Consider the following 13,922-nt stretch of genomic DNA (forward strand, 5'->3'; position numbering starts at 1 on the left):
ACACAGCTGGCATCAACGCTGGGTCAAAGTAGAGAGAGGAGAAAAGACAATGAAAGATAAAGCTAGGGTAATGGGTAGGAGTTTGGTTGGAAACTTGCAATTTGAAGTGACACTTTACTTCACAAATAAAAAAAACCTTTGCTAGATCAGTGCAATTCAATGGCAAGGCCAGAAATTTTGAAGTAAGTGGACCTTGGTGAAATAGGGTGGACTTCAACGCCTACTCTCAAATTACATCATTTTACATACATATACAAACTCCTAAAAATAATTTGGCAATTAAGATTAGATAAATGTGATTTATTGTTAGCCGACAGTTTCATGAAAACAAAATCCATATCCAATAAACAGAACAATAAACAAAGGTAAATAATCATAGACAGAATGTGTGTAAGGCTGGGCAAGGCTCCACTCACACTAGAATCCACTCACCGCTCAAAGTTGGAGTTTTTGTCCAGTGCTGAGTTCTGCATGCGTGCAAATCTTCTCATTATAACAAAGTGTAGGCATTATGTAAATGAGATTAATTGTGCAGTGTAGACAGGCACCACTTGTGATTATAAAGGAACTTAGATCGTGTCATTAGGATGAACTAAAATTGACAGCTTTTGAGTGATTATAAATGGACCGCTTTTTGCACGCTTTTTGTAACTCTCTGTACCATGGTGTGGCTAAGTCCTCCTTATCCCGGCTACAATTGGTAAAAAACGCTGCCGCCAGGCTTCTTACTGGAACTGGAAAGAGGGAACATATTTCGCCTGTTCTTGCCTCGCTTCATTGGTTGCCGGTCGAATACCGTGTTATGTTGTATGTGTATAAGGGGTTAAATGGCCAGGCTCCTCACTACATTACAGATCTTCTTCTCCACCGGAAATGTTCTAGGCCCTTAAGGTCTTCAAACAAGTTGATGCTGACTGTGCCACGATCTAGATTGAAGTTAAAGGGTGATCGTGCCTTTTCTGTTGCTGCTCCACGTCTGTGGAAGGATTTGCCGGAACACTTAAGGTTGTCTTCAAATGTTGATAGCTTTAAGGCTTTTTTTTATATGTAATTTTATGAATGTGTGTATGTTCCTGCTTGTTTATGTATTTTATTGTCTGAAGTGATTGTACAGCACTTTGGTCAGCAGTGGCTGTTTTAAATGTGCTCTAGAAATAAAAGTGCCTTGCCTTTTTAGGCGATATATATAATCAATTCAGAATTTTAATAAATCTTTTGTTTTTCATACTTGACCAGCGGCCACACACGCTGCAAAGTTTCGGGAGTGACATCTGCTAAATTCATGTATTTAAGCGACTATTTTTATTTATGCATGATTTTTCTCTCCTTCCCCCCCCCCCAAAAAAAAAAGAAAGAAATATATATACTGTATATAGATAGATAGATAGATAGATAGATAGATAGATAGATAGATAGATAGATAGATAGATAGATAGATAGATAGATAGATAGATAGATAGATAGATAGATAGATAGATAGATAGATAGATAGATAGATAGATAGATGTATAATGTAGTTTTCACCAGGAATTCTATGTTAAACACAATTACTAGGGGGAGGGTCTTTCTCGTTATAGAGAGTATTTGATTGGACAAAGTGAGTGAGTGCACGGTGAGTCATCAATATTTTTGGTGCATTTCCTGGAAGAGAAAGACTATACAGTTTATATTTTGTATTACTTTTCACACTGAACGGATGTACACTTTGCAGATGATATCACATACTTTTAGAAAAGAGTCATTCCTATGGGAATATCGTAGAGACTTGAGGGTGGGATCTTTTATCTTAGGCCAGTAGCCACCCAAAACACCTTAGCAAACGCATAGCAAAAGTCCTTAGAAAAAGTAATCGGTTTTGCAATTGTCATTAATTTTTATGTATGTTCTTACAAAATCCAGCACTGTGCCTCATATTTTTTATTTTTTTTGCTAAGTCTAGCATTCTAGTGAAATTTGCAAATATCTGCATTCACATTTTAATTTTCACCCACTATCGTTCTTAGTGGACAATCACTAGTTCTTTTCCAGTTGGCAGAATTTTTTTTTTTGTCAAACAAGGTGGCTTGTATATTTAGACTCTAAATGTCATCAGGATACACATACACCGGTAGGCAGTGGCCCACCTTACCGGGTGACCATGTCGTGGTCCACCAGCATTTATAGTTTACCCATCTTTTTTTACCAACCTCTGAATAAAACGTACGAGTCCCAGTCACGCCGAACCTCTCTTCTTCCTTCCAAACACTGAAGCTCATTACAATGGCCCTTAAAGAATGTTAAAAAATTGTAAATGGCCCTTGATAGGAAAAAGGTTCCCCACCCCTGATTTAGAGGAAAGGTAAATGGCCCTAAAGTATGTCTGGTACAGTTGATCCTACACGACTGTGTGTTTTCACGGCCACTCTTGCTTCCTTCTGACTGAGCTTCCTCAGAGAGGGGTTCAGCACATTTGAAAAGGCTAATTGAGTTTTCAGCTAAGACGAGAGGGGGTAGCGCAAGGCGACTCGCTCTCTCTTTACTGCCGCAGACCTTTCGTTTTGTGTGTGTGTTCTTTAAGGAAATGGTCAGGAAACTCGCGTCACCCTGAAAGACTGAGTACATTCAGGGTGTCTCAGAGGGATTTGAGTGCATTTCGGGTTTGACAGGGCTTGCAGGACGGAGGGAGAAGGTGTTTATTCAAGATCTGGAGCTTGACTGAGAAGTGTGCCTGTTAAATGTTTTGACCTAAAAGATGTGGGGTTAGTGTAGCACAGTGGGGAAAGATCAAGTCTGGATACCAAAATGTTGACTAGAAGAGTTATTCAGACCAGCATAGGCTGGTCTAAGCAGTTTTTTTCAGCAGTGCATATCCAGTTGATATCTATCAGGTTTAAAATGCTTTGGAAAAAAAGCATCTGCTAAATGAATAAATGTAAATGTATGCTAAATAACTATTCATGTGAGGTTGTGTTATCATTTTGATACATTTTTGGGGTAGGCAAAAAGCACAAAAGAAAGGCAAAATGTATTTATTTGTTTAGGTATAGTGAGGAAAAAGTCATGTGTCTTGATGTGTGCGTCCTGGAATGCATTGAAATATCAAAAACCCATTTGATATACAGTACATCATGGTTGAAATATGTGATATAAATAAAACATTGTGTATATGATTTTAAGAAGTTCCTTATTTATTCTCACTGATTTAATTTATTTTATTTTCAAAAAAAACATTTTGAACAATTTTTACTCAGGAAGTTGGCAAAATACCTTAATAATCGTAGACATTCTTGTCTAGACAGGATTAGATTTCCCTGAGTTAGCCATACAATATTATATAATTTGCTCCGTAATTTTTACAGAGGCAAAGCCATTTTTTTTATTTGAACAGGATTACAATCACAAAGTAGGCTACATCTGTGAAACACAAACTGTCCTGACCTCTTCTGGGAAAACTAGTCCTGAATAGGGCTTTTTTTTCCTTAGTTAGCTCAAATTGAATATATAATAGAAATATCAAGATTACACCACCTCGTAAGGTTGTTGCCACTCAAACTGGAGTCAGGTTATCTTTCCAAACAGATATCCGAGCACTGGAAGTAACAGGCTGGGGACTCGTAGCATGTGTGTTTATGAGTAGCTCTCGGCTGATTGGCTGAGCCGAAAGTGTGAAAGACCATAGGGAGGAGGATGCATGAGTCGGGGGTTGGGTAAGGGGCGTGTTCTCCCTCTCTCTATTTGCCTGGTGTCCCTGCTTGATGAGATCAGCGGATCGCCTTTCATCATGAGGCAGCTCTCACGCTGCTGCTCGCACTGCCGTCTGTCCTCTCTCTCTCCTCGTCCTCCTTCTTTCTCTCTCTCCTTCCCTTTCTCTCTCTTCCGGGCCGCCGAGCTGGAGTTTGAAGCCGGAGCCGAGACACAGGACAGAGTAAGGAGTGCGGAGTGGGACGGAGGCTGCCACGGCAGGGATTAACCTCAGGGAGGGGGTGGGGGGGTTACATCTCTGGGGAGAAGCTTCTTTTCTCCTTCCTCAGCAGGGAGACACAGAGAAAAGAGAAAGAACTAGTGTGCGCTCCTTCTCACAAAGAGAGGAGCTGCTTGGTCCTTTATTCCAGTGGGTTTCCTCAATTCTTTCCTTCACGGGTGCGAGGAGGGACGACTGGGGAGTTCCGCCGGGGAGACCATCACAACCGGGTCCGTGTAAGCAGCGTGCCTCTGTGTTTGAGTGCAATGAAGAACTTGATGTGGCATGTTTAAGTGTTTACTTGTTGTGTGAAGAAACTATCCTGTGAGCTTTTATTCTTTCCCTTCTTGCTTTCGGCTGTTTGGGTTACCTCATGTGCACTCTATTCTAGCTCCCACTTTCTTGCATTCCCCGTTGTATTTTATTCCTCTAATAGAGGTTTGATCCTCTAAGTGAGGTTTGATCCACCCTGGCAATGATACTCAGGAAGGATACAGTCTTTTCTTTGTGTTGGATGTTACAGCTGCCCGGGATGTTTCTAAACCTGGGATTTCCATGCATTTAATACCTTCTGAGCTCCAGGGAGCAGGTTCAAGACCCCAAATGCTGCGGTGGGGTTGTAGGAACGGCGCCCGGTCTTGCTCTTGAGGATGGTGCATTTGTGGGTTGAAAAGCGAAGTATTTCCACCTGAACTCACGGCTCATGTTTTCTCAGCTGCCATGCGCGATCAGATAAGGTGATTAGAGGACGGTTGGATCTTCTCCTCCCCATGTTGCGCGTCACGGCTAACGTTCGTCTTTCCTCTGGTTTGGTGTTCAAAGGAAGCGCTCCCACAGCGCTGGCTGATTCTTAGCCTGGGAAGCATATTTGAATGCTTTTCATTGTGTCCCCCTCGTGTTTGTGTGCACGCGCGGCTTATGGATTTGCATGCGTCTGTTTGCGCACGTGTGGTTGTGTGTTTCCAGTGGTGAAATGTTTATGGAACAGACTCTGTGTGTGTTTTGTGTTGAGGGCAGTGGGGCATCTCTTACAAAGAAGTACTGTGGTAGTGTCATGGTACAGTAATGATATCAGATAACGTGGTACTTTTGTACATTGTTTATAAAAAAGTCCTGGTAGTACTGTGGCACTTTGATAGTTCTGAAAGATTACTATATCCATTTACATTGTTATCATGGTAGGCTACGTGTGTCAAAAACTTCATGATGACGCCATGGTATTTTGATATATCACTTACAAAAAAGTATCAAAATATCAGGAACATAGATCACGATACATGAATTTCAGTAAAAAGGTGTATTTCAAAGTACTATAGTATTACCATTTGATGCCATCACTGTACATTTTACCATAGTTTTCTGTAAGAGATACTATAGTTTACTTAAAGATATACTTTGTTGCATTACTATGGTAATGCAACAAAGTATAAATAGGAATATCATTCTGCCGGTGTTATTATAGTATTATTTATAATATTATAGCATTTATGAATATTTTATTATATTAATATAATATTTTAGTTTTATATTTTCCAATTTCATTCTAATTTTAGGTTTAGTATTTGTGTATGTGCTTTTGTCATTTGTATTAGTTTTTTTATATTTCTATTTAGCTTTCATTTATTTAGTAATTTCATCTTAAACTATTTTATTTCACTTTCACTAATATTGACATTTTATTTCAGATTTATGTCAATTAACAGAAAACTATTTTTAATAGTTTTAGTTAACAACAACAACAACATTCTGTTTTAATATATACCATGGTATGTGTCCTGAAACATATGCTAATGCCATGTTCATTTTTTATACCATAGTACTTAAATATTACCACATTCATACACCATGGTACCATGTCCAAAAAATATAATAATACCATGTAACTTTGACACATTCCATACAGCACTGAACGATTACCATGATGATATTTATTTACCATGATATTTTAATGATATTTATGTGGTACATGATATTTATATTGTACTAACATATGATCATATTAATTTTCTATGGTACACAAACCTTGATTTCATAGGACTCTTTGTGAGTGATCTCTGCACATGTGTCCGTGTGTAATTGTGTGTGTGTGTTGCGAGTGGTGTGGGACGGGGGCACAGGGTGTGTGTGTGTGTGTGTGTGGGACGAGGGCAGTGAGACTGCTTTAATCACTGAGTGTGTTGTCTGAGAGCAGTGGGCTGGAAAGAGCTGACTGGAGCTGCTCTGTGGGGAGAGGCTCTTCTGGGAGAGCTTAGAGCTCAGCTGTTAGCCGTGTGAAGAGCTACACAACCATTTGCCTTGCCATTCAATGTCCCTCCTTTGGAGAGGACCAGTGGATTAGTGCCAGAAGAGTGTGTGTGTGTGTGTGTGTGTGTGTGTGTGTGTGTGTGTGTGTGTGTGTGTGTCCGTGTAGCTAAAGGGTTTGAAAGGACAGGAGGTGGGTTCGCACATCTGCCACAAGGCTGTGTGTGTGATTACTGGTTTTGGGTTGGGGGTGGACTCTTTAGTCACAGTGATAAATGGCCTTCGGGCTGTCAGAAAGCCTGGACTTCAATGGATGTGTCTTATATTTACACTCTTCCTGCACATAGCTTGCATCGGATGTCCTCACTGCAATGCCTGAAGACTTGTGAGCCTTTAGGCACAGGGAAATTGAATGGGAAATTACACTGCGGATATTTGGAACAGCTTAATAGGAGGTACACAGGAGAAAAAAAAGTACTTTAATGAAAATCAGATTTAGCATAGCCCTATCATAAAGGTTTGGGACGTTTCATTGTTATTCTGGTGAATAGATGCTTGAAGTTGGCAGTGCTTTATTAAATGTGTTTTATTGTGGTATTTATTACATAGTTATTTTTTTGGTAGTTGATCATATGGACTTGTTTTTCTAGGCACAAATAAATTTAATTAGAACTTATATGGTAGAAATTTGAATAGCTTAACCGGAAATACATTTATTGAACGTCAGAGATTTGTTGCATACACTACCATTAAAAAATTCCAAATTCTACAATGTTTTTAAAGAAATTAATCATTTTTGATTCAGCAAGGTTGCATATGCATGATCAAATAGATGTAGCCTGCAAGCATAAGAGACTCAAAACATTTAAAAAAAATCTTACCAACCCCAAATGTTTGAAAAGTAGTGTAGGTTTGGATATGTCATAGCTTTTCTGGTAACGAAGAAATGTTCACAGTCTTTTGTATTTTATTGAATGGAGTTATCTTGTGGTAGTTCATAATACAAACTTGTTTAGCAAGGCATAGAGAAATTGAATCGGGGTTTATGTTGGGATATTTGGAATACTGGGAAATACAGGCAAAATGGACACATCCAAAAACACATCCTTGTCACGTAGGTTTGGATGTTTCAGCTTTTCTGGTAAAAAGCAACCTGCTCTCAGGGTCTGTGGTGCTTTATCACGTTGGCTTGTTTTGTTCCAGTAAAGAAAGTACAGAGTATGAATGTGATATCTTTGTCGATATCAATTAACCAGCAACAACCTCAACAGATGACTGACTGGACATTTTGTCAGGCTTTCTATTCCTATGGAGATGAGCTGGGTAGCCCGCCCATCGTGAAATCCCAGTGGCCCAAAATCCTGCTCCACGTATGTTCTGATTGGCTGTGATTATCTCACACCACGCAGCATTTCAATAAGTACGTTTACATGTTACATTATCTAGGTCTGCTAGTTCAACTTCACCAAAATGGTTTGATTTCAGTCTGACTAAAGCATTTGCATGTCATTTTAAAAGGATGAATTACTTTAGTCCAAATTAAACTTTCCTTTTAAAGTGTATGTTAACGCACTTAGTGTATTTTCTCTAGTTAGGAAATGTTGTCACACTTGATGTTACTCTTGTGACCAGAATTCTTAGTACTGAATGTTCAAATGCAGCCATTTCCTTTCTGTTCTCATTTGGGAATATTTTATAGTTATGCTACATGTGACTGGTGATTTAGGATGCAGATGAGACATGGGTTCAATTAAATTTAGTAAAGTGTTGTGGCACGTGCCCCTGACAAGACCCACAAGAGGGTTCTGCCGCTATGAGTAGCCACACGTACGTTGTAAACAGATATCTGACTTCTAATTGAAAGCAGTGATGGCGTAAGGTTCGCATTTATGCTGTGCCGGCTGTATTCATAGTCTCTAGTTTCACTTTGATGTGACAGCCTCCAAGGGCGATCGCTGGATTCATCTGCTTGTGTGTCACTTCAGAACACATCTCACCCATCAGGACATGTCGTACGGATAACTCTCTCTCTCACACACACACACACGCTGTACCCAATCTGCCCAAAGATCTCATAATTTTATTACTGAACCCGCCGTCACTCTTGCCATCGGCTTCTCTTTTTTCTAGAATGTTCTGAACATAAAAACACCACAGCCTGCTTCAACAGATGCCTGTTGTGAGAGCATTTCTTTCACACCACATGCATGTGTGTGTGGTGATAGTGTGTCTCCATGGGCCAGGTCTGTTTAATTAGGACTGTGTAGGTGGACAGAGGCAGGGGGGGGACATGTGACCTTATGGCAGTCTGTCCTGTGCCCTCTGAACCACGGAGATGATAGAGTACTGGACACCGGTTTTACTGATCTGCCGCATGTGTAAATGACAAAAAGAGAGGAGAAGGGAGATTGATGAGGGTGGGGGTGGGGAGGAAGATGAGACAGAGAGAAAAGATGGACAAAAATGATATGTTAGTACAGCTGGGAAAAAAAACAGGTCATACTCACATATGGTATGATGCTGGGTTTTTGCTGATCAATGAATAGAAACAAAATTAATTTTGTTCTGAACAAATTATTTCTTACATGGAGCAAAATGGGGAAATTTCAAAGATTTGTACATTATTTGGGAACTGAGGGTTTTCAAGTAGGTCACAAAAGCACCATGGTTGGGGGGGAGCATGTTGTAACGTATTGAATGTCTCTCCTGTCACTGCTGATCAATTTAATGCATCCTTGCTGAATAAAATTGCCTAACCCTGATCTTTTGAATGGTACTGTGTATATGCCAAGTCATCTAAAGCCAAAACAATAATTAGGTTGTTCTTCACTGAAAATCCACTGATATATTCCCCACAGTGAGCTTTTAACTCCGTAACCAGATCATTAAGTCACTAAGTTTTTGATCACCCCTAATAATTAGAACTAATCATTCAAACGATGCATAAAAAAAGATTAGACTGTAAAGAACGATTAATTGGCAGATCTAAACGAACTCTCTGGAGCATACAATGGGGAATTATATCAGTTTTTCATTTCAATTTCAGGTCTGTTTGTCACACAAATTTTATTCAGAAGATTTGTAAATTAAATTGGTAAGATGCAAAAGCTATATGAACTGCTTTTACGGTGTTTATGGTGCGTTTGCCTCCTTTTTGAAGCTTGAAAGTCCCAGCCCTCATTCATCATACCGCCCAGTAGGCCTAAAAAAAAAATCAAAATATCTCCTTTTGTGTTCCACAGCAGAGACATAACGACATTCCGCTTTGAAACGACATGAAAATTTTAATTTTTGGGTGAACTAAGGTGGTCTAACATCAGATTGAATAAGATGATCCATCAGGTTTAAACTAGGGCTGCATGGGAGCAGGGCCGTTTGAAGGAATTTGGGAGCCCCAAGCAAAATGGACCCCCCCTTTAAGTTACTGAAAACTTAAAGATATGTTAGCATTTCCATATTTTGATATTAGAAGGGAAGGGATGCAGCTGCTTTCACGTTTGATGCACGGAATTTATTGTGTGGTTTTCCTAACCCACATTGGTAAATAAATTATCATCACGGTGGAATAGTTAGTATAGCATGTTATGCCACTTTCATCAAAACCTATTACAAAGCTATAGCAATGTCATGTCATTACATATGATAAACAGTGATTCTGGAACAGATCTGCGTCTTCCTTATCCCGTCAAAAAACATATTACAATATGTAACCATATTCCGTCCGTTCGAAAAAAGAATTGCACTAACTGTTCGTTACAAGCAGCATTTGCCGTCAGTCAGGCAGGTAGCTAACATAAACATATTTTGCTAGCCTACCTGCTGCAAAATTACACCATTTGTACAAGACAAGTAGAGCTATTTTATCCAGTGTAATTTATTACTATACCACTTTCTTGACAGCACAGTGAGAGTGGTTCGAGTTTGGTGCAGAGTTCTCACTTACAAACCACAGATCAAATGCCTTGTGATTTTAAACTAGTTTAAAGCCAGATGAAACAGCGCTGATATTCTCTCCAACACTGATGTGGAAGACACTGTGCCATGAACAATACAGTTAGAAGTCTTTTCAATCTACAAATCATAAACATTTGCCATTGATTTACTCTAGTAGCACAAACTGTAACCATGGTATTGTTGCAGAAACTCTTAATGAAGGTTTTTATATTATTAATGTAGACATTAAATATATTAAAGTAGTACTGAAATAAATTACAGTATTTTTTTGTTATTATACTAAATGTCTTTATGCTACTGTTTTTCACAACAAATAACAGATCAACGTTTTACATGATCTAAATACTATGGAAGACCAATGGTTAATTTTTAATCCTAACTCAAACAGTCAGAATATTTAAATTTCACCCTATACAAAAGAGGTTGTTAAAATGTTTGTTAATTAACTTAAATTTACATCTGCATCCCAATATCCTGCTACTGTAAACTCAAGCTCCTGTCAAATGTGCATTTCTAAGAGACAAAAAGTCATTTTAATTTGTAAAATGTTCACCTGTTTGGCAAGTGTTTGTTATGCTCTGATGACAAAGAGTAGTCTGATGATAAAACCACAATTACCTGGTTTCTACAACTTTCAATCAGGAACAAAAATATGCCTTTAAACCTGAAAGAAATAAAGAGTTTACATTTATTGTGATAATTATCGATATCGACTGATAAGAAATATTTATTTTGGTCATATCTCCCAGGCCTAGTTGAAACCAAGCAGCGTCTCTCTTGAATCCAAGACGTAAGTGATTTAACTGCAACTCATCGACTGGCCGCTAACAACAGGCTCCAAAAGAGAGTCAATCCCATATTTTTTAAACACTTTTAAAAATGTTTTTTACTAGATTTTCTAGGTGGGAGGTGAGTTAAGAAAAAAAGAGACAAAGTGTGAGAATGAATGACACTAGCCACAGGAAAGAGAGATGTTCCTGATGAAATGGAGAGAGAGAGGATGCAAAGATAAACAACAGATGGTGAATGTTTGTTCCCACTCATCAAAGCCACTGGTGGCTAGAGGTGTGGATGTCCATTACATCTCTGGTGACCAGGGTAACACAGGCGAGGGACCAGGCACCAGGCGCTCTCTTTATCACAGACCCCCCACCATCCTGAAGGAAAACGCAAGCCCTCGTGTGCCACAGAGCGTGCGAGAAAGAGGCCCTGCTGAGGGTCTGACGGGTGCTGAAGCATAAACAAATTTAGATGAGGATGTACACACTAAAGGCCAGTAGACTAAACAGCGTGAACACACAGAAATGCGTCACATAGGGCCGACAACAGATTCAGATGTGTATTATTTAAGCAATTGGGAGGAGAGGGATTGTGTTATCACATTTCAACACTGTGATTTTTGTGATGTATTATTTTGTCAGTTTTGCAAAGTCAAATATATATTTATATTATTATTATGTATATTTCCTCTTGGCCATTTCATGAGGTTTTACTCCAAGTGAAAATGCCCCCCAAGATGCAAAACTCTCGGCAAATCAGATTGTCTGGACAGACATAAATGTTGTATAAAACAGCATTCAGGCCTTTTAAGTGGGCAGCCTAGGGTCTGCGATATTATCATTCTTCTAGTCATGCAGAACAGCTATAACAAGCACTTGATTCCTGGGGCGTCCGCCAAACACGGAACATAGGGGTGGAAAATTCAATTACGCGGACCTGAAAACAAAGAATGTTATTTTTAAGATGGGACCAGAAAAATAAATGGAGCCTTGAGTGTGGAATGGCAAATTGAGGAAGATGTTTATTACCCAAAAATGTTGCAGATTGAAGGCCGTGTCAAAAAAAGAAATCCGACGAAATGTGCCAGTTCCCTCTTATTCTTCATCATCTTTATTCCAATAACCTAAAACGACTTCTAAGCACAGAAAAAAAGACACGTTTGGCTTGATTGAAGACATTACACTGCAGCACAAGCGCAGAAGAGCCATAGGGCACAATTATGCCAGGGTTGTTTTGACTTTTACTTTTCTTCTTTTTGACTTATAGCCATAACAGCCCCATCCCAGCGACACGCTCACCAGCAGAGTGCTTTTGTTTTTCTAATAGATAAGTCAGCGCAGATGGACATTTTCCCATGTGGAGATGTACGGCCCTGGCAGACCACTTTTATATGTAGTCTGGTCTCGCTTGGCTAAGCAGATGGAGACAGCACATCAGTGGTCCATTAGAATGAGGTTGTTATAGTTACATTAGTCGTGTCTCATATGGTTCGGGATCATTTCCCCTGAGGAGAGTGAGTGTAATTGATGTAGTGCACGTTTTTTTCACTTCTCAGCTTGACTTTGGCATTTTATATCAGCAGTGTAACGCCCAAAGACATGGTACAGTCATGCCATGCAGTCACCGTCTTACAGTGTGACTCAGACACTCTGCTGTGACGCAGTGAAACAGACCAGCTGATTGTCTGTCTGTCATCTATCTATCTGTCCGTCCATCCATCCATCCAGTAAGCTTGTACAGTTGAAGTTAAAAATCAAACTACTCTTTTGGGTGATAGTCAATACAAGAGGTATACTACTCTGTTTTATGTAAACATACATATAGAAATATGTCATGATATGGGGCATGAATTGGACTTTTTTGAAGCATCCTTATGCAGTATCAGTTTTATACATTTTCAGACTTGATCTGGAATTAATTGATCTGCAAAAAGCATTTTGTTGTCTCATCAGTGTCTTTTTTTGTTTTCCTCAGACGTTTCTTTTTCTCAGACCTTGTTTTACACGCCTTCATGTAATTACTTAATGTGAGAATAGTGTTTAAATGTCTGTCTACAACTTCCAGACTAACAGCGTAATTATGTTTGCATCGGTGTGTATTACAGTTATTAGTGACTACAGCGGTTTGAGTGAGGGAATGTTAGTTAAACTGACGTGTGCGAACCAAACACAACCGGAATGAAACGCATTATTGTGGCTCTCCACGGCAGCAAGTCTTTAAAACCCTTTTTGCCTGCCACGGGTGACTCTCCAGCTCTGAAATACGATACAGAAAACCTAACACCTTGACTCTTACCACACGTTATGATAGCTGTGAGTGGCATGTTAGGGCAGCTGCCTCTCTCTTTCATTCATTCTCTCTCTCACACACACACACACATACATTCCCATTCTATCATTCATGACATGACCTCATTTATTTTTCCTTTAATATTAGTAACACTTACTCAGGAATCCGGGCACTGACTTGTCTGGCTGTCTGGCCACCCTCCTTCCTGTCGTCTGAATTCAGCTCTCTCTTTTCCTGTCTCTCTTACTCTGTGACCTTAATGTGTATTGAGTTAGTCTGAGGTGTTTTTGTGTGCAGTACAGTATGTGTGACCTTTTTCCCTCGTGTTAGTGACCTAAGTGCTTGGGTTGTCTGATGGCCGTTCGTCTGACAGAGTGTGGATATGTTGTCCAGTACTGCTGGGGAGTAACTAAAAGCTGCTAACAAAACTGCATATTTAAGAAGTGTAGCTGAGCTGTTTTCATAGTATTGTGTAGCTTGTCCAGTAATGATCTGTACTGAAACTAGTAGTAGTGTAACATCACACAACAATGTTTTATGTCACACTGTATCACGCAAACCGCCCAACAATCTACAGTTCTTCTGAGGTAATAATACTCAAACATACTCTTCTGTCTCTTATTCGATTCATTTTAGTGAATCAGTTTGTTTAGAATGTTCATATTCATTGAAAGTTATTAAATTCACTGATTTATTTTAATATTCACTCAGTTAATTT

At 39.3% G+C, this 13,922-nt stretch overlaps 1 protein-coding gene across 1 annotated transcript in view; it reads left to right on the plus strand.

Moving 5' to 3' along the window:
- The first annotated feature begins 3,720 nt into the window (after window positions 1–3,720).
- The window catches only part of spsb4a (splA/ryanodine receptor domain and SOCS box containing 4a), a 46,007-nt gene continuing 35,805 nt past the window's right edge, over window positions 3,721–13,922 (plus strand). Inside the window, exon 1 of the mRNA XM_056241142.1 lies at window positions 3,721–4,176. The gene's annotated coding sequence lies outside the window, so the exon portion shown is untranslated. The remainder of the gene's footprint in view (window positions 4,177–13,922) is intronic.

This window comes from Rhinichthys klamathensis, unplaced genomic scaffold, assembly GCF_029890125.1.
Source record: "Rhinichthys klamathensis goyatoka isolate OS25496 unplaced genomic scaffold, OSU_Roscu_1.1 h1tg000631l_1, whole genome shotgun sequence".
Classification (NCBI taxonomy): domain Eukaryota; kingdom Metazoa; phylum Chordata; class Actinopteri; order Cypriniformes; family Leuciscidae; genus Rhinichthys; species Rhinichthys klamathensis.